At 40.8% G+C, this 17,389-nt stretch overlaps 1 protein-coding gene and 1 non-coding gene across 7 annotated transcripts in view; both read right to left on the bottom strand.

Moving 5' to 3' along the window:
- The window catches only part of ZBTB7C (zinc finger and BTB domain containing 7C), a 378,357-nt gene that overhangs the window by 326,194 nt on the left and 34,774 nt on the right, over positions 1-17,389 (bottom strand). The gene's annotated exons all lie outside the window — the stretch shown is intronic.
- On the bottom strand, positions 2,269-2,375 carry LOC137204235 (U6 spliceosomal RNA). The gene has a single exon (XR_010933473.1). It is a non-coding gene; the product is annotated as a U6 spliceosomal RNA (small nuclear RNA).

The following is a 17,389-nucleotide window of genomic DNA, read 5'->3' as shown; positions in this document are numbered from 1 at the left end:
AATAGTTGAAAACCTCTCAAATTTGGAAAAAGACACAAACCTACAGATTCAAGATGAGAGAATCTTAAAATAAACTGAAAGAAATCCACAAGACACATCATAGTCAAACTTCTGAGAACTAAAGACATAGAAAAAAATCTTGAAAACAGTTCTAGAGAAACGACACCTACCGATATGGGAAAAACAATTAGAACGACAGCAGATTTCTCATCAGAAACCATGGAGACCAAAAAGATGTAGCACAACATTTTTCACGTGTGAAAAGAACTATCAACCGAGAATCTTATACTGTATCCAGTGAAAATATCCTTCAGGGATGAAGGGGAAATCAAGTCATTCTCAGATGAAGGAAAACTAAGAGAATTTGTTGCCGACAGACCTACCCCCAAGAGTGGCTAAAAGAAGTTCTTTAGGAAAAAAAAGAAAAGAAAAGAAACAACTGAAGAAACCTTGGAACATCAGGAAGGAAGAAATACACTTAAGCAAAAGTGTAGGTAAATACAACTGACTTATTTCTCCTCTTAAATTTCTAAATGATATTTGACAGTTGAAGCAAAAATTATAACACTGTCTGATGTGGTTTTAAAAGTAGAGGAAATATTTAAGACAATTACATTATAATGTAAATTATAAAGGGTAAAAAGACATAAAAGGAGGTAAGGTTTCTATATTTCACCTGAATTGGTAAAATGATGACACCAGTAGACTGTGTTAAGTCATGTACACATCACTAAAAAAAGTATGAAAAATATAAACTGAAAAATACCATAGATAAGTCAAAGTGGAATTCTTTAAAATGTTTAGGTGGCACACAAGAAAGCAGGAAAAAGAAAACAGAAATGAAAGAGACAACAAACAGAAAATATAAAAATAAAATTGCATACTGAGGCCCTTAAAATCGATAATTACATTAAATGTGAATAATCTAAAAATATCAATTTATGCTTGATGAAGTCACTTGGCTATTGCCCAAGCCTGATCATATGATAAATTAGCAGGTTGGTCTCCCCTTTACAATGCTAGAGACCTTTCAGTATTTTCCCAATTTGTGTTTTTCACCCAATGCTGGGCCTGGCATTCCCTGACAAGCATATGAACTAGCTGATATAAGTCAGAGAAACCAGGTTGATAAGTTTGAATTCCTCAGCAAATTTGTGAGAAACTTTAGTTACTTTGAAAAAATCTTTAACAATGGCTCACTGTTCACCTTTGGTCCAAGGAATTAAAATTTATCCTCTGGACCCTCAGAAGGCTCAATTTTGAAAGGAAAGCTTCTGACAAGTTCAGAGGAAAAGAGTGGGGAGGGTTTTAGAGAAAAGGGAAAGTTCGGCGAGAAAGTTAATATGGGAGAATTGAGGGTATAGAAGAGGCATAGGAAGTGTAGAAGGGCATAAGGATGATGGTGGTGGAGGTGGAGTCTGGACATGAGGAGCCAAAGAGAGAGACAAGATGGTGCCAAAGAGGAATCTGAGACAAAGAAGCCAAGAAGAAGAGCCTAAGGCTTTGGGAGCCATTTTATCTTTCTTTAATAATTTGTTTGCCCCATTAATCTTAAAATCTTATTTTTCAGTGAGGCAATTTTAGACTCCTGGTAACATAGGGAAGCCTCAAACTACCAATAGAAATAAGTATTGAACTCTTTTCTGGAAGTTTTTGAGCTATTGTAGCCCAATTCAGTTTTAAGGAAATTAAGTTTGGGGATTTCAAATGTTCCCTGTAATGGCCATTGATATTCTAAATTATCTTTGATCTGGTCAGTCCACATAAGTTAGAAATGCACATGATTAAGACTGACTTTCTGGTTTTTGGTGATGATTTTCTCTTTCTTTATTTTTTTTAAATTGAAGTATAGTTGATTTACAATATTGTCTTAGTTTCAGGTGTACAGCAATATAAACATATATTTTTTTTCAGATTCTTTTCCATTATAGATTATTACCGGATATTGAATATAGTTCTCTGTACTATACAGTAAATCCTTGTTATTTATCTATAAATAAATAAAAATATCATTTAGAAACATGACCCACTATTCTGTTAATAAGAAATTCATTTCAAGTAAAATGATATAGGCAGGTTGAATGTAAAAGATGAAAAAATATATATCATGTAAACATTAATCACAAGAAAGCAAAAATGGTTATATCAATATGAGATAAATTAGACTTCAGGGGGAAAAAATTACCAGTCAGAGAGGAATATTTTTTTAGTTTTATTTTTATTGTTGACACTATTCAAGATAGATACAATGACCACAACCATTTTAACAAAAATACGGAACGCTTCATGAATTTGTGTGTCGTCCTTGCACAGGGGCCATGCTAATCTTCTCTGTATTGTTCCAATTTTAGTATATGTGCCGCTGAAGTGAGCACAGAGAGGAATATTATATAATGATGAAGGATTAATCCACCAAGAAATCCTAAATTCACATGCACCAAACAACAGAGATACAAAATATGTGAAGCGAAACCTGATAGAACTGAAAAGAAAAATACATAAATTCACAATTATATTTGCAGACTTCAACACTCCTCTCTCAAAATTAATAAAATAACTAGGCAATCAGCAAGGATACAGAATAACTCAACAACACCATCAGCCAACAGAATCTAACCAACATTTACAAAACACTCCACCCAACAACAGCAGAATGTACATTCTTCTCAAGTGCCCACAGAACATATGCCAAGATAGACTGGGCCATAAAAACAAATCTCAGTGAATTCAAAAGACTTGAATTTTCATACGGAATTCATTCTCTATTTCATACAGAGTGTGTTCTCTGACCTCAAAGGAATCAAACTAGAAATCAATAACAGCAGGATAACAGGAAAACCTCTACACACTCGGAAACAAATCAACACACTTCTAAATAATCAATGAGTCAAAGAGGAATCCAGATGCCCTTGAATGCATAAATGGTTCAACTAACTGTGGTCCATCCATACTGTGGAACACTACTCAGCAATAAAAGGGAACAAACTACTGGTAAATGTATCAACCTGGATGAATCTCCAGGGAATTACACTGAGTGAAAAAAGCCAATCCCAGAAAGTTACACATATACTGTATTATTGCATTTATATAACAGTCTTGAAATGATAAAATTATGGAAATGAAGAACAGATTATTAGTTTTCAGAGGTTAAGTAGAGAATGAGAGCAGAGAAGGGAAGTGGCCACGGCTGTAGAAGGGCTACAGGAGAGATCCATGCAGTGTTGGAAATATTCTGCATCTTGACTGTACCAGTATCAATATCCTAACTGTGATACTGTATTATAATTTTGCAAGATATTGCCAAAGGGGAAAACTAGGTTAAGGGTACAAGCGATTCCTCTGTATTATTTTTTATAACTGCATGAGAATCTCTAATTATCTCAAAATAAAAAGCTTACTTACAAAGAAGTAGAGAATCCCTCCCAGAAGACATGTTATCAAGGTAAGAGTGCCAATACACCCACATTGCCCCCCAACTTTCTCTCTCAGACAAGCACACACAAACCCCACCTACCAAGTGCCTTCAGCTGTCACCATATAAATTTGCACTGATTTTCTGCCTCTCTTTAGAGAGGTCTCATCCAATCCCTTGTGAGGTCAAAGCAAACCCCTCTGAGGACTTTCCTTTGGCTCCTGAAGCTCTTCCACAACTTGGCTCAGGAGCAAGAACTGGATTTGTAAGAGGAACCCAGAACCCACTAGGGAGAGAAAAGCAGGCAGATAGCCCAGCTGCATTTTAGGGAGGCCATGGGCCCCTGAAATTAAACGTAAAACAGGGTGTGCATCTGGTACATGGTTCTGTGCATGCCACATGCTTTTCCGGAGAGATGGTCTGTGGCTGTCACCCATTTCTCAAAGGGGTTCATTTCCCAAAGGCAAGAGAAGGAAGAGGCCCACACTTGAGACCCACACCCCCCATTTTCTGCAGCCCCAGGAAAAACCGGTGAGCTCTGCCACGCCCAGACCACCTCTGGAAACTCCCAATATGCCTCCCGGTGTTCCTGCCTCTAGCTGAAAAAGCAGTGTTCTGAAAACTGCTGGGCCCTTAGGATATTCAGTGTCCATCCTGTGGAGCTAGAAATGTCAGAGCTTGAAGACCTCTCATTTAAAATCCCCACGCCCACCCAACAGAAGAGACTCAAGCCCAGAAATACAGGATGACTTTGTAAGATCATCCAGAAAGTTAGCAGCCTAGTTTAAACCAGAACTCAGGTCTCTTCCCCCCCGCTGCCAGCTTTGGGACATCTGTTCCTTAGGTTGGCATGAGAGCCTGACATCAGACAGGGCAACCAGAAGAGCGAAGGCTGGGCAGGAGGCCTGCCGTCCCCATGGTATTACCAGTGGAAGATGGCAGTGGGGACACAGCCAGTCACTGGGTTAAAATGAGCACAGCTATGCAGAAGTTCATGAGCAAATGCTTCCTCTGAAAGTACCTGACAGTCCTTCTGAAGTGGCAGCCTGCATTACTCCGCAGAGCTACAAACAGGTGGCAATGAAGCTTAGGAACACTAGAGAAGTGCTATTACCTTGGAAGACCGGCCATTCAAGGCTCCTCTTTCCCAGGGATGCTTCCATCCAGCTCCCGCCTTCCTCCAAGCCCCTTCACTCCACCCATGATTTCATTTACCGTGTGCTCACTCGCTCCAAATGGTAAGTGAGGACCTCCGGAGCACCGAGAACACGGGGTAAAAGGCAGGAGGCCCGCCTCAGCACAGCTCATGCTCAGGGAGGCCCTGAACTCTGAAGAGGCCAATAACACCCCCAGCTCAGTCAGGCCCACTGCGAGCCCTGCAGCCCTACGTGTGGCTGCCCAGTACACCCGTCAACAGGCCCGTCACTGACCTCCCATCGCCCCTGAGCCGTCTGCCTCCCTCACGGCAGTCTCTACCCACCTTCCTTCCCTGAAGGCTCACCCCGCTGCAGTCTGCAGAGAGCTGGGGAGCAGGGAGAGCTCTGTCACCAGACAATTGGAAGAGCCTCCTGTCCGGCCTCTGTCTCCACGCTTGCAGCCCTTTAACCCCCTCCTCAGTCCGCTGCCAGAGTGAACATCCCAAATCACACATCAGACCACAGCACTCTCCTGACTAAAGTCTCCTGTGGCAGCTGTTCGTGCCCTCCAGGCACGCCTGTGCCTCCCGACACTTCCCAGCCTCCTTTGTGAGTAGGCTGGGGCCATGTGGCTGTTTCTGGCCGACAGACTACGAATAGAACTATATGTGCCACTTCCAGGCTGAGGGCGCTAAGAGCTGGTATGCTTTCTCTGTCTTTCTCTCCCCTCCCGCTGCAGACTCTGGAGGTCTCAGCAGACTTCACTGGAGCAGAATTGAACCTTTGAGGTTAAGCCATTAACATGTTAGGGGTTGCTTATTGGACAGTTAGCATTGATTGACTAATAAAACTTTTCAGTGGCTCCCCACTGCCCTCAGGAGGTAAGTCCAAACCCTTTAGTGTAGCCATACTCAATGGCTCTTATGGCCTGGCCCAGCCCCCCCATTCTGGATTGTCTCTTGGCCCTCCCCTAAACACACTCTTTCAATAATCGTGATTCAACCATATTTACAGGTTCTGGAAGGGCTACGCCCTCTCCCACCTGGGACGTCTCCTCTATGTGGAATGCCCATACCTCCCCCCACTCCCACCTCCTCGATATGCTTAGCAAACTCATTCTTCAGTTTCCAGCTCAAGCATCCCCAACCCTGACTTTCCATAGAAGAGCTGGGGGCAGCTTCTTCCTGACCAGTGGCATCCCCCTCTCCAGCCCCCAGAGAGCCCTTGCTCACACTGTATCTTAGCTCTTGTGCTTTACCTTGTGCGTTGCCTCCTCGACTGTGAGCTCCACAAGAAAAAGGAGAGTGTTCTCCCCATCCTTGTCTTCCCAGAGCCTGCCTTAGCATCTGTGCCCAGGAGACCTTCAGAAGATGTTTAAGGACCACATAAATAGAGCCCCCTTTAAACTTTCTGCAGAAAGTCACCTCTTCTTGAAGGAGAGATTCAACCAAGTTGTAGGACCTCTTCACGAAAAGAGGAGGCTTGAGATGAGGGATAAGATGACCCATAATTACACTGGGCTCTTGAAAGAGTTCTAACAGGCCAGGTCTGTCTGGCTCTGTCCCCCACTGGCTCAGTGTCCCTGGGCAAGGCAGTCCCTTCTCTGGCATCTGTGGGGTCCCTTCCAGCACAAGCTTACGATGTCTCTGCCATCCTATCTGCTCTTGCTGTAGTCCCGCTCTTTCCCAGAAGCCTGCACTCAGAGCAACGGGCCCATTTCCCCTGAACCCCCTACCCATTTAACTAGAACCTGGTGAGTCATTCACCAGCAAGGTATTAGGTGTTATCCTTCCTCTGGCATTCTACTTTAATATGAGACCACAGGAAACTCAATGGAATGGTGCTCACGGAGGGCATCAGGCACGAGACAGGCAGCGCGACAGATATCCGGCCAGTGGTGAGGAGTTCTCTGGAGACACGTCTTCCCTGCACCCCCTCCCAACCCACCCATCACATCGCAGAGGCGAGAGATGTGAAAACGGCTAGACCCCGGCAGATGGCACAGACGGTGCTGGCCTGAAAGAGAGTTAATGTTGGTGGAATATCCTGAGGGTGGGACCCGAGCTCCTCACTCCTCATTCCATGGTCTCTTTTATCTGGCATTTCTGAGTGAGACAATGAGCAGACAGACTGGAAAGTTACAGACGGGCCAGCTTTGCCGATCCCTGCCAAAAATGCAGCAAAGGAAGCTGGCGGGAGACTCGAGCCTCTTTAATTTCCTCTTCTGTTTGGCTTTGCCTGTGCTCCCCCTCCCACCCCCCGACTCAGAGTCTTTTGTGCCCTCGGGCTCCCAAGGAGCCCTGCTTCCCATCCCAGATGTGAGGGAACTCCTTCCCCCACCCCAAGTCGCTCCTGACTGGTGTGCTGGCCACAGTCAGTAAGGCTCTGGCTTTCCTTGAACAGCAAGGACACTTAGAAGCATGAGATCAACTAGGAAATCCAATTCCCAGGCCAAGCTGGAAATACGGTGGGCAGAAAGGCCAGGGGCAGTGGGGGTGTCTCTCATTCTGTCCCTCCAGACTGGAGTCAGGACCCAACCAGAAACAAAGCTGGGAAGAAAGTAAGTGGGAAAGCACCCCCCAAGAGAGGAGTGCCCTCAGAATGCCAACAGGACCCCTTAGAGTGCCCCACCCCTACCAGCAGGGTCTGAATAGCAACTCTCCACGGTCTACTCGGGAGCACATGCACACACACAACACGTGTAGTTGCCAAAGAAGACAAAAGAATAACAGAGAGAGACATCAGGATGGAAATCGTGTCCCCATCCGGGCATGTTATTCAACTACACTGAGCCGCGACTTCTTTCCCTACAAACTGGGGACGGTTTTCAGGACCCTGGTGAGGATTTAGTGAGATAACACTCCTGCTATGAGACTTGCACGGAGAGAGGCTTCCATAAATGTTAATAATTCCTCCCCAGATCCCGGCAACCAGTTGTCATTTCAAAATGACAGCTCTGCCATCAATTAGCTTTGTGACCCCAGGCAAGTCCCTCACCTTCTCGGACTTTTCTTAAAGTTTCCTAATCTTGAAGAGCAGTGTTTCTCTGACTGAGGTGTGCACCAGAATCACTTGGAGGGTTTGTAAAACACAGATGACTGGGCCCTATCCCCAGAGTTTCTGATTCTGCAGTTCTGGGGTGGGACTGGACAGTCTGCATTTCTAACGAGTTCTCTGGTGGTGTTGATGTTGCTGGTCCAAGAAGCACACTTTGAGAAGCCCTGAAGTAGAGGCAGTATAAGGACTCTTTGTACTTCTAGCAGTTTAATGAGTACATTAAATGAATCCATATTAAGTTTCCAGTGATGAATACTGGTTCAATGTGCTCTTCTTAAGGCTACTTGTATTTTAAAGAGGATAATGTCTTGACCCAAAGAAATCATCTTTTGGTTCCCCACTTCTAAGTTAGGCATCAAAAGACCCCCAGAGTACATGACCAGATGATGATTTGGAGGGAAGGGCTTCCCAGGCCTCGCCAGTCACACGACACAGGTGTGACTGAAAAGTCATTTCATTTGCAAAACTCTGGCGTCCCAAGTGAGTCAGCTGCACTTGGTTAATTGCCATTTGGGGGCACGATGTCTGAGGCCGAGGAAAGGCCCCTGGTTGCCTGAAATCAGCCCAAGGCCAGGCCCCATCGCTAGAAGCAGGGCTGTCAGTCAGCTGTGACATTCTGGATCCCCCCAGCCCTGTTAGGGCCAGAAGAACAGCCTGGTGCCTGGGGAGGAGGATAGAGCCAAGGGCCTGCAGCCCCAGAGGCTGTCACTCAGTACATCTGCAGTTTGGGGTGTAGACCCCTCTCAGCTTCACTCCCTGCCTTTGTGTCACTGTGAGACCTGTCCAGCAAGGTGGCTGGGCTCTGTAAATGCTGCTGTCATTCTGCTAATGCTCTGGGCCTGCCTCAGGGAAGAGAGCTGCCCTGCGTGTCAATTACAGAATGATGACACCTCCCCCGTGGCTTTGCACCAGTCCCCCACCCAGCACGGCCCTGTCTTTGGTGCACAGGAACACCGAAGAGGGTAGAGATCGTTACGTACCGACACCTCCCATCCCCACTGCGTTCTCAATACTTCTAATCGCAAACTTAGGCACATAGACAAAGTCTTCAGGAAAAAGGTCAGTGCCGAGAAAAAAGCTCCTAGAAAGAATCCAGGGGCTGAGAGAAGGCTGAGATCAAGCCCTCAGGGACCCAACCTGGGTTCCCACTCCAGCCCAGCATGCAGGTCACAGGGGATGGGGGAATGCCTCCAGGCGAGGCTACCCCCAAAGCATCATCCCACAAAGCACCTGGTTTTGCTTTTATTCATGCAGCAAACATTTAGTAAGTCTACTAATGTCTGAGCATTGGGTCGGTGGTGGAGATCTAAAGACAAACGAGAGGTGCCCGCCACCCACCGCCAAAGCTTCTGGTCTAAGAGGGCGAGGCAACTGTACAAATTATCATCAGTATATGCAGTGAGAGTGGTGAATGCAAAGTCTATGTGATCTCAAGGGGAGAGATGGCCAAGTCTTCTTGTTGGGGGAGGGAGATGGGGGGAGGGAAGAACACAATAAAGCAGTGCACAAGGGTAACACCTGAACTCATCCTAAAGGATGAATAGGAGAAATCATGTCTGAACAGGGGTAATATTCAAAATCTTTAACAAATGCTAAGGTCCAATCCCAGCCAAATCAGAACAGATGCTGGGCTTGAATGTCAGCCTTACCAGGTAAATATGGCTCGTTAGACATACGCATCTACTTCTGCTTCCTCCCCAAACCCTACTGGAATGACAGCTTTTTAAAAAGTAAGTATAAATAGACAAAAATGGGAAGAACCAGAGAGGAGATAAAAGTAACAGAATTTTTGAAGCTGGAAATCAGATGGACAAGTGGTGAATGGCCCAGGAACCCCTAAAAGCTGAATTCTAAGCCAGCAGCGGGGGAAGTTGAGAACCAACCCGATTTATACTGCAAAACCCCTTAACAGCTCAGAAATTGGTGGTACCAATCCCTCTTGAAAGCAAGAGAGAAGGGAGGGATAAAACAAGGAAGGTTGGTTGGCAACCTGTTTAGGAAGCAGTTAGAGTCCCAGGTTCTTTCCCTGACTAGTAATGGCCCCTTGCCCAGCACAGCAGAAGAGGGAGGTTTATTGTTAAATAAATAGAGGCTTTCTGGACTGGGAGACACCAGGAGGAATTGAGGAGAGACCTACCTTGCTTAAAAGAGGGGGATTAAAGATCATCTAGCTGAATTCTGGTTACTGAGGCGAGACTCCTCTTCCACTGGGTACTCAGAGCACCAACCTCAGGATGTTACTCTCCAGGCAAGAGACAAGATGAGCCTTCTCTGAGGACCCCAACTTGACTGTGAAGAAAGACTTCATGATTTAAGAAAGACTTCATCTCACACAACTCAATATCAAAAAAACAAACAATCTGATTAAGAAATGGGCAGAGGATTTCAATAGACATTTCTCCAAAGACATAGAGATGGCCAACAGACACATGAAAAGATGCTCAGCATCACTAATCATCAGGGAAAGGCAAAACAAAACCACAATGAGATATCACCTCACACCTGTCAGAATGGCTAGCATTAAAAAGACAATAAGTGCTGCCAAGGATGTGGAGAAAAGAGAACCCTTGTGTAATGTTGGTGGGAATACCAATTGGTACAGCCACTATACAAAACAGCATGGAGGTTCCTCAAAAAAATTAAAAACAGAACCACTGTATGATCCTGCAATTTCACATCTGGGTATTTATCTGAGGAAAATGAAAACACGAATTCAAAAAGATACATGCACCCCAATGCTCACTGCAGCATTATTTACAACAGCCAAGATAGGGAACAACCTAAGAGTCCATCAATAGATGAATAGATAAAGAAGATATGATTACACACACACACACACACACACACACACACACACACACAATGGAATATGATGCATCCATAAAATAGAATGAAATGTTCCCATTTGTGACAAAATGGATGGACACAAAGGGTATCATGCTAAGTGAAATAAGTCAAACAGAGAAAAATAACATATGATCTCACTTATGTGGAATCTAAAAAAGCAAAACAAACAAACAAAACAGAAATAGACCCATAGATACAGAGAACAAACTGCTGGTCACCAGAAGAGAGGGGGGTGAGGGTTGGGTGAAATAGGTGAAGATGATTAAGAGGTACAGACTTCCAGTTATAAAATAATAAGTCACGGGAATGTAATGTACCACATAGGGAATATAGTCAATAATATTGCAATAATTTTGTGTGGTGACAGACAGTTACTAGACTAACCGTAGTGATCGATTCCTAATGTATTCATAAGGTATCATATGAATCACTATGTGGTAGACTGAAATTAATATGACATTTTATGTCAACTATACTGCAATTAAAAAAATAAAAATAAAGACTTCATAACATTTAAGACTGCACAAGAGAAGGCCCAGACAGATTATCTTCCAGTGAAGCCCACGGTCATCAAATCCCACTTGCACTGGTACTCTTAAATAGGTGCAGATAAACAAAAATAACCAGATAACTGAAGAAAGATCCAAAACTGAATAACAGACACCAAAACAAACAACTTGGAAGAAACAGAGACTGTGCAGGAAGAAAAAAACTTGAAAAAAATAGATCATAATTTCTTCAGGGAGACAATATTGCAATCATAGAACAGGATGCTATAAAAAGGGAATAACAACAAAAAAATTCTTATAAATTAAAAATATAACAAATGAAATATCAATAGAGGGCTGGAAGGTAAACTTAAGAAAACCTCCCAGAAAGTAAAGCAAAAAGACAAAGAGATAGAAAAGAGAAGAGAAAAGTTAAGAGAACTACAGATCCAGTCCAGAAGATCTACTCTCCAAATGAGAGGTTTAGAAAGAGGGAACTGGGTGTGGGGGGAGGGCATAAAAAAGAAAAGTAAATCATCTACAAAATCAAGAAAATGTCCTGGAACTAAAGGCCCCAGAGGTTATAGATTGAAAAGGCCAGCCAAGTGGGCCCTTAGATAAAAATATGAGCACAATGATAAAAATAGATCCACTGTAAGGCAAAACACATCGTTATGACATCTCAGAATACTGAGGCAAAAAACAAAAACAAGAACAAAACATGTTCCTGGGTCAGAAGACTCAATGTTAAAATGTTAGTCCTTCCTGACTATAGACTCAACACAATCTCAATAAAAATTCCAGAAAGCTATTTTGGAGATCTTGACGAACTGATTCTAAAGTTTATACAGAAAAGCAAAAGACCTAGTGTAACCAACACAATACAGAAGAAGAACAAAATTGAAAAACTCACAATACCTGATTTCCAAATTTACTATAAGGCTACAGTAATCAAGACAGGATGTGAAAAGAAAGTGAAAGAATAGACACATAGGTGAATAAAACAGAATAGACAGCCCAGAAAAAGGTCCACACAAATGTAGTTAACTGATCTTTGACAAAGGAAAAAAGGCAACTTATTAAAGGTTTATCAATTTTATTTATCTTCCCAAAGAATGAGGTTTTAGTTTTATTGATCTTTGCTATTGTTTCCTTTGTTTCTATTTCATTTATTTCTGTTCTGATCTTTATGATTTCTTTCCTTCTACTAACTTTGGGTTTTGTTTGTTCTTCTTTCTCTAGTTCCTTTAGGTGTAAGGCTAGATTGTTTATTTGAGATTTTTCTTGTTTCTTGAGGTAGGAATGTATTGCTATAAACTTCCCTCTTAGAACTGCTTTTGCTGCATCCCATAAGTTTTGGATCATCGTGTTTTCACTGTCTTTTGTCTCTAGGTATTTTTTTATTTCCTCTTTGATTTCTTCAGTGATCTCTTGGTTATTTAGCAACATACTGTTTAGCCTCCATGTGTTTGTGTTTTTTACGTTTTTTTTCCCCGTAATTGCTTTCTAATCTCATAGCGTTGTGGTCAGAAAAGATGTTTGCTATGATTTCAATTTTCTTAAATTTACTGAGGCTTGATTTGTGACCCACGATGTGATCTACCCTGGAGAATGTTCCATGTGCACTTGAGAAGAAAGTGTAATCTGCTGTTTTCAGATGGAATGTCTTATAAACATCAATTAAATCTATTGTGTCATTTAAAGCTTGTGTTTCCTTATTAATTTTCTGTCTGGATGATATGTCCACTGGTGTCAGTGAAGTGTTAAAGTGCCCCACTATGATTGTGTTACTGTCGATTTCCTCTTTTATGGATGTTAACATTTGCCTTATGTATCGAGGTGCTCCTATGTTGGGTGCATATATATTTATAATTGTTATATCTTCTTCTGGGATTGATCCCTTGATCATTATGTAGTGTCCTTCCTTGTCCCTTGTAACAGTCTTTATTTTAAAGTCTATTTTATCTGATATGAGTATTGCTACTCCAGCTTACTTTTGATTTCCATTTGCATGGAATATCTTTTTCCATCCCCTCACTTCAGTCTGAATGTGTCCCTAGGTCTGAAGTGGGTCTCTTGTAGACAGCATATATATGGGTCTTGTTTTTGTATCCATTCAGCCAGTCTATGTCTTTTGGTTGGAGCATTTAATCCATTTATATTTAAGGTAAATTATTGATATGTATGTTCCTATTACCATTTTCTTAATTGTTTTGGGTTTATTTTTGTAGGTCCTTTTCTTCTCTTGTGTTTCCCACTTAGAGAAGTTCCTTTAGCATTTGTTGTAGAGCTGATCTGGTGGTTCTGAATTCTCTTAGCTTTTGCTTGTCTGTAAAGGTTTTGATTTCTCCATCAAATCTGAATGAGATCTTTGCCAGGTAGAGTAATCTTGGTTGTAGGTTCTTCCCTTTCATCACTTTAAATATATCATGCCACTCCCTTCTGGCTTATAGAGTTTCTGCTGAGAAATTAGCTGTTAACCTTATGGGAGTTCCCTTGTGTGTTATTTGTCATTTTTCCCTTGTTGCTTTTAATAGTTTTTCTTTGTCTTTAATTTCTGTCAATTTGATTACTATGTGTCTCGGCATGTTTCCCTTCGGTTTATCCTGCCTAGGACTCTGTGCTTCCTGGACTTGGGTGGCTATGTCCTTTCCCATGTTAGGGAAGTTTTTGACTATAATCTCTTCAAATATTTTCTCGGGTCCTTTCTCTCTCTCTTCTCCTTCTGGGACCACTATAATGTGAATGTTGGTGTGTTTAATGTTATCCCAGATGTCTCTTAGGCTGTCTTCATTTCTTTTCATTCTTTTTTCTTTATTCTGTTCCATGGCAGTGATTTCCACCATCCTGTCTTCCAGGTCACTTATCCATTCTTCTGCCTCAGGTATTCTAATATTGATTCCCTCTAGTGTATTTTTCATTTCAGTTATTGTATTGTTCATCTCTGTTTGTTTGTTCTTTAATTCTTCTAGGTCTTTGTTAAACATTTCTTGCATTTTCTCAATCTTCGCCTCCATTCTTTTTCCGAGGTCCTGGATCACCTTCACTATCATTATTCTGAATTCTTTTTCTGGAAGGTGTCCCATCTCCACTTCATTTAGTTGTTTTCCTGGTGTTTTATCTTGTTCCTTCATCTGGTACATAGTCCTCTGCCTTTTCATTTTGTCTATCTTTCTGTGAATGTCAAAGGCAACTGAATCGAGAATGGGCAGTCTTGTCAACAAATGATGCCATAACAATTGGATTACAACCATATATATATATATATATATATATATATATATATATATATATATATACACACACACACGTGTATATATATATATACACATATATATACACACATATATATGTATACATATATATAAGTATATATGTATACATATATTGTATATATATATTCGTTACACATAGAATTTACACCTCACATAAAAAATCAAAATTGATCATAGACTTAAATTTAAAGTGTGAAACTATAAAACTTCTTGTTGAAAACATAGTAAAAAATCTCCATGAACTTGGGTTTGCTGTTGAGTTTTAAAATATGACACCAATAGCAAAAGTTTTGAAAAACACAGATAGTTGAAAGGAAAAATTGTTAAGTTGGGCTTTATTCCATTTAGAAACTTCTGATCTATGAAAGAAAAGCCCCAGATTGCTTGTCTTTCCCCCACTGTCTCCTCAGACAAGGGAGAAAATATTTGCAAAACATATATCTGAGAAAGGACTTGTATCCAAAATATACAAAAAACTCTGAAAACTGAACAATAAGGAAACAAACAAGCCAGTTAAAAAATGGATAAAAGATCTGAACAGATACCTCACCAAAGAAGATATACAGAGGGCAAATAAGTTTATGAAAAGATGCTCAACAGCATTTGTGATTAGGAAGTTGCAAATTGAAACAACAATGAAATATCACTACATAATACAGAATGGCTAAAACCCCAAAACTGACAATACCGACTGCTGTCAAGAGTGTGGAGCAACAAGAACTCTTATTCATTGCTGGAGAAAATACAAGATAGTATAGCCACTTTGGAAGACATTTTGGCAATTTTTTAACAAAATTAAACATAGTCTTACCATACAATCAAACCATAGTGCTCCTAGGTATATACCCAACTGATCTGAAAACTTTTGCCCACATAAAAAACCTGTATGTGAATGTTTATGGCAGCGTTATTCAAATTGCCAAAAACTGGAAACAACCAAGATGTCTTTCAATAAGTGAACAGATAAACAAGCTGTAGTACATCCACAGAATGAGGTATTATTCAGCACCAATAAGAAATGAGCTACCAAGCCGCAAGAAGATATGGATGAATCTTAAATGTATATTGCTAAATGAAAGAAGCCAATTTGAAAAAGCTACATATTGTATGATTCCAATTATAGGACATTCTGGAAAAGACAAAACTATAGACACAGTAAAAGATCAGTGGTTACCAAGGGGTCAGGGGAGAGTGAGGGAAACAGATGACACACAGGAGATATTTAGGATGGTGAAACTTTTCTGTACGATACTGTAACGGTGAATACAAGACATCAAGCATTTGTCAAAACTCATAGAACTTTACAGCACAAAGAGGAAAACTTAACACATGAGAAAATGTTTTAATCATTTAGGAGGTGGAGATAGCCCAGGATGGAATTCAGAATATGACACTAAAATCTAAAAGTATTATATATACAAGTTCACTGAAGGGAGTGGGAATAAGGTGCTGACCAAAGAACCTTAGAGTACCTAAGACTAAAAGAAAAAGGAACTATACATAAGAACTATACTCTAGTTGATAAAGTCATTTCCCACAAGAATATAGATTGACAACTCTGAAATTATTACACATGTATTAAGGAACTAAATATTAAATGAATGACATATGATGAGAGCCAGGTTTCTGGGTTTTTTTAAGGTTTTTTTTGATATGGACCATTTTTTAGTGGACCATTTCTTAAAGTCTTTATTGAATTTGTTACAATATTGCTTCTGCTTTATGTTTTGGGTTTTTGGCCACGAGGCATGTGGGATCCTAGCTTCCCAACCAGGGAGCAAACCCACATCCCCTGCATTGGAAGGTGAAGTCCCAACCACTGGACCACCAAGGAAGTCCCAGGAGCCAGGTTTCTCACTATTGGAATAGATAATCACAAATAAGCAAAAGCTAGAATAATCCATGTGATAATAGATTAGTATTGGAGACATGAGTATGAACTCATGTTTACCTAATATAGAAATATTTACAGATACGTATATATACTCAGTTTAGTATATATATATATATATACATATATATATATACATATATATATATATATCCTTGCTCTGTCATCTGAGAAGGACTAGAAGCAATGACACCCCAGGAGCAATGAGCACACCAGTGCCCAGATCTTGGTTTCCAATACTATTCTTCAATAAAAGGAGTTAGGTCTTCTTGGAGAAGTGGCTGGTTCTACGACTGGGGCAGAAAATACATAAAATGAGCCTGGAGCATCTTGTAGTGCCAGAGAATAAAAAAAGTGCTAACACACACACACACACACACACACACACACACACACATACAGAGTGATGGGGGTATGTCAGAAGAATACAGAAGCCAACAGAAAGAGTTCCTAATGGCAAAAATTGGAACAATTTAAGCAACAAAATAAATAAAGTAGTACTGGATCATAACCCAAAGTATAAAATGAGTCCATAGTAATATACATAAATAATTGGTTAAGTAAATCAATGGGAAAGAACAGACGAATCTCCTATGTGGAAGAATTCCAAATAATTTATGAATGTAACTCCCCATTTCTTAAGTGTGGGAGGTACATAGTGACTTTCTTTCAAAGAGAAAATTATGGAAAGGAAGAAAAAAACGAGAGTTACTTTAAAGTGTAGAAACCTGACAAACACTGTCTCAAGTCAGATGACCAAAGTTAATATCAACAATAAGTCATGTTGATAGTATGTAGCGTTAATTTAATGTGATGACAGTGGCACTTACCTCTGTGATCTTCTTCCCCAAGACATATTACCCCAGTCTAATGATGAGAAAAACTTCAGGTGTATCCCAGTTAAGGGACATTCTACAAAAATATATGACCAGTGCTCCTCAAAACTCTCCAGGTCAGCAAAAACAAGGAAAGTCTGAGAAACTGTCAGAAATGCAACTAAGTAGATACAACAACTAAATGCAGTGTGGTATCAGGTATGGGATCCTGGAACAGGAAGGGACTTTAGGAGAAAACTAAGGAAATCTGAATGAAGAATGGAATTTAGTAACTGACAATATATCCATATTGGTTAATTTATAGGGAAAAATGTACCATACTAATATAAGATGTTCAAAATAAGGACAACTAAGTATGGAGTATATATGAATTCGCTGTACTATCTTCACAGTCATTCTGTAAATCTAAAACTGTTCTAAAATTAAAAGTTTGTTTTTAAAAATCCC

This window comes from Pseudorca crassidens, chromosome 12, assembly GCF_039906515.1.
Source record: "Pseudorca crassidens isolate mPseCra1 chromosome 12, mPseCra1.hap1, whole genome shotgun sequence".
NCBI lineage: Eukaryota > Metazoa > Chordata > Mammalia > Artiodactyla > Delphinidae > Pseudorca > Pseudorca crassidens.
Note: the sequence above shows the minus strand (reverse complement) of the source record. Positions and strands in the feature narration are given on the sequence as shown.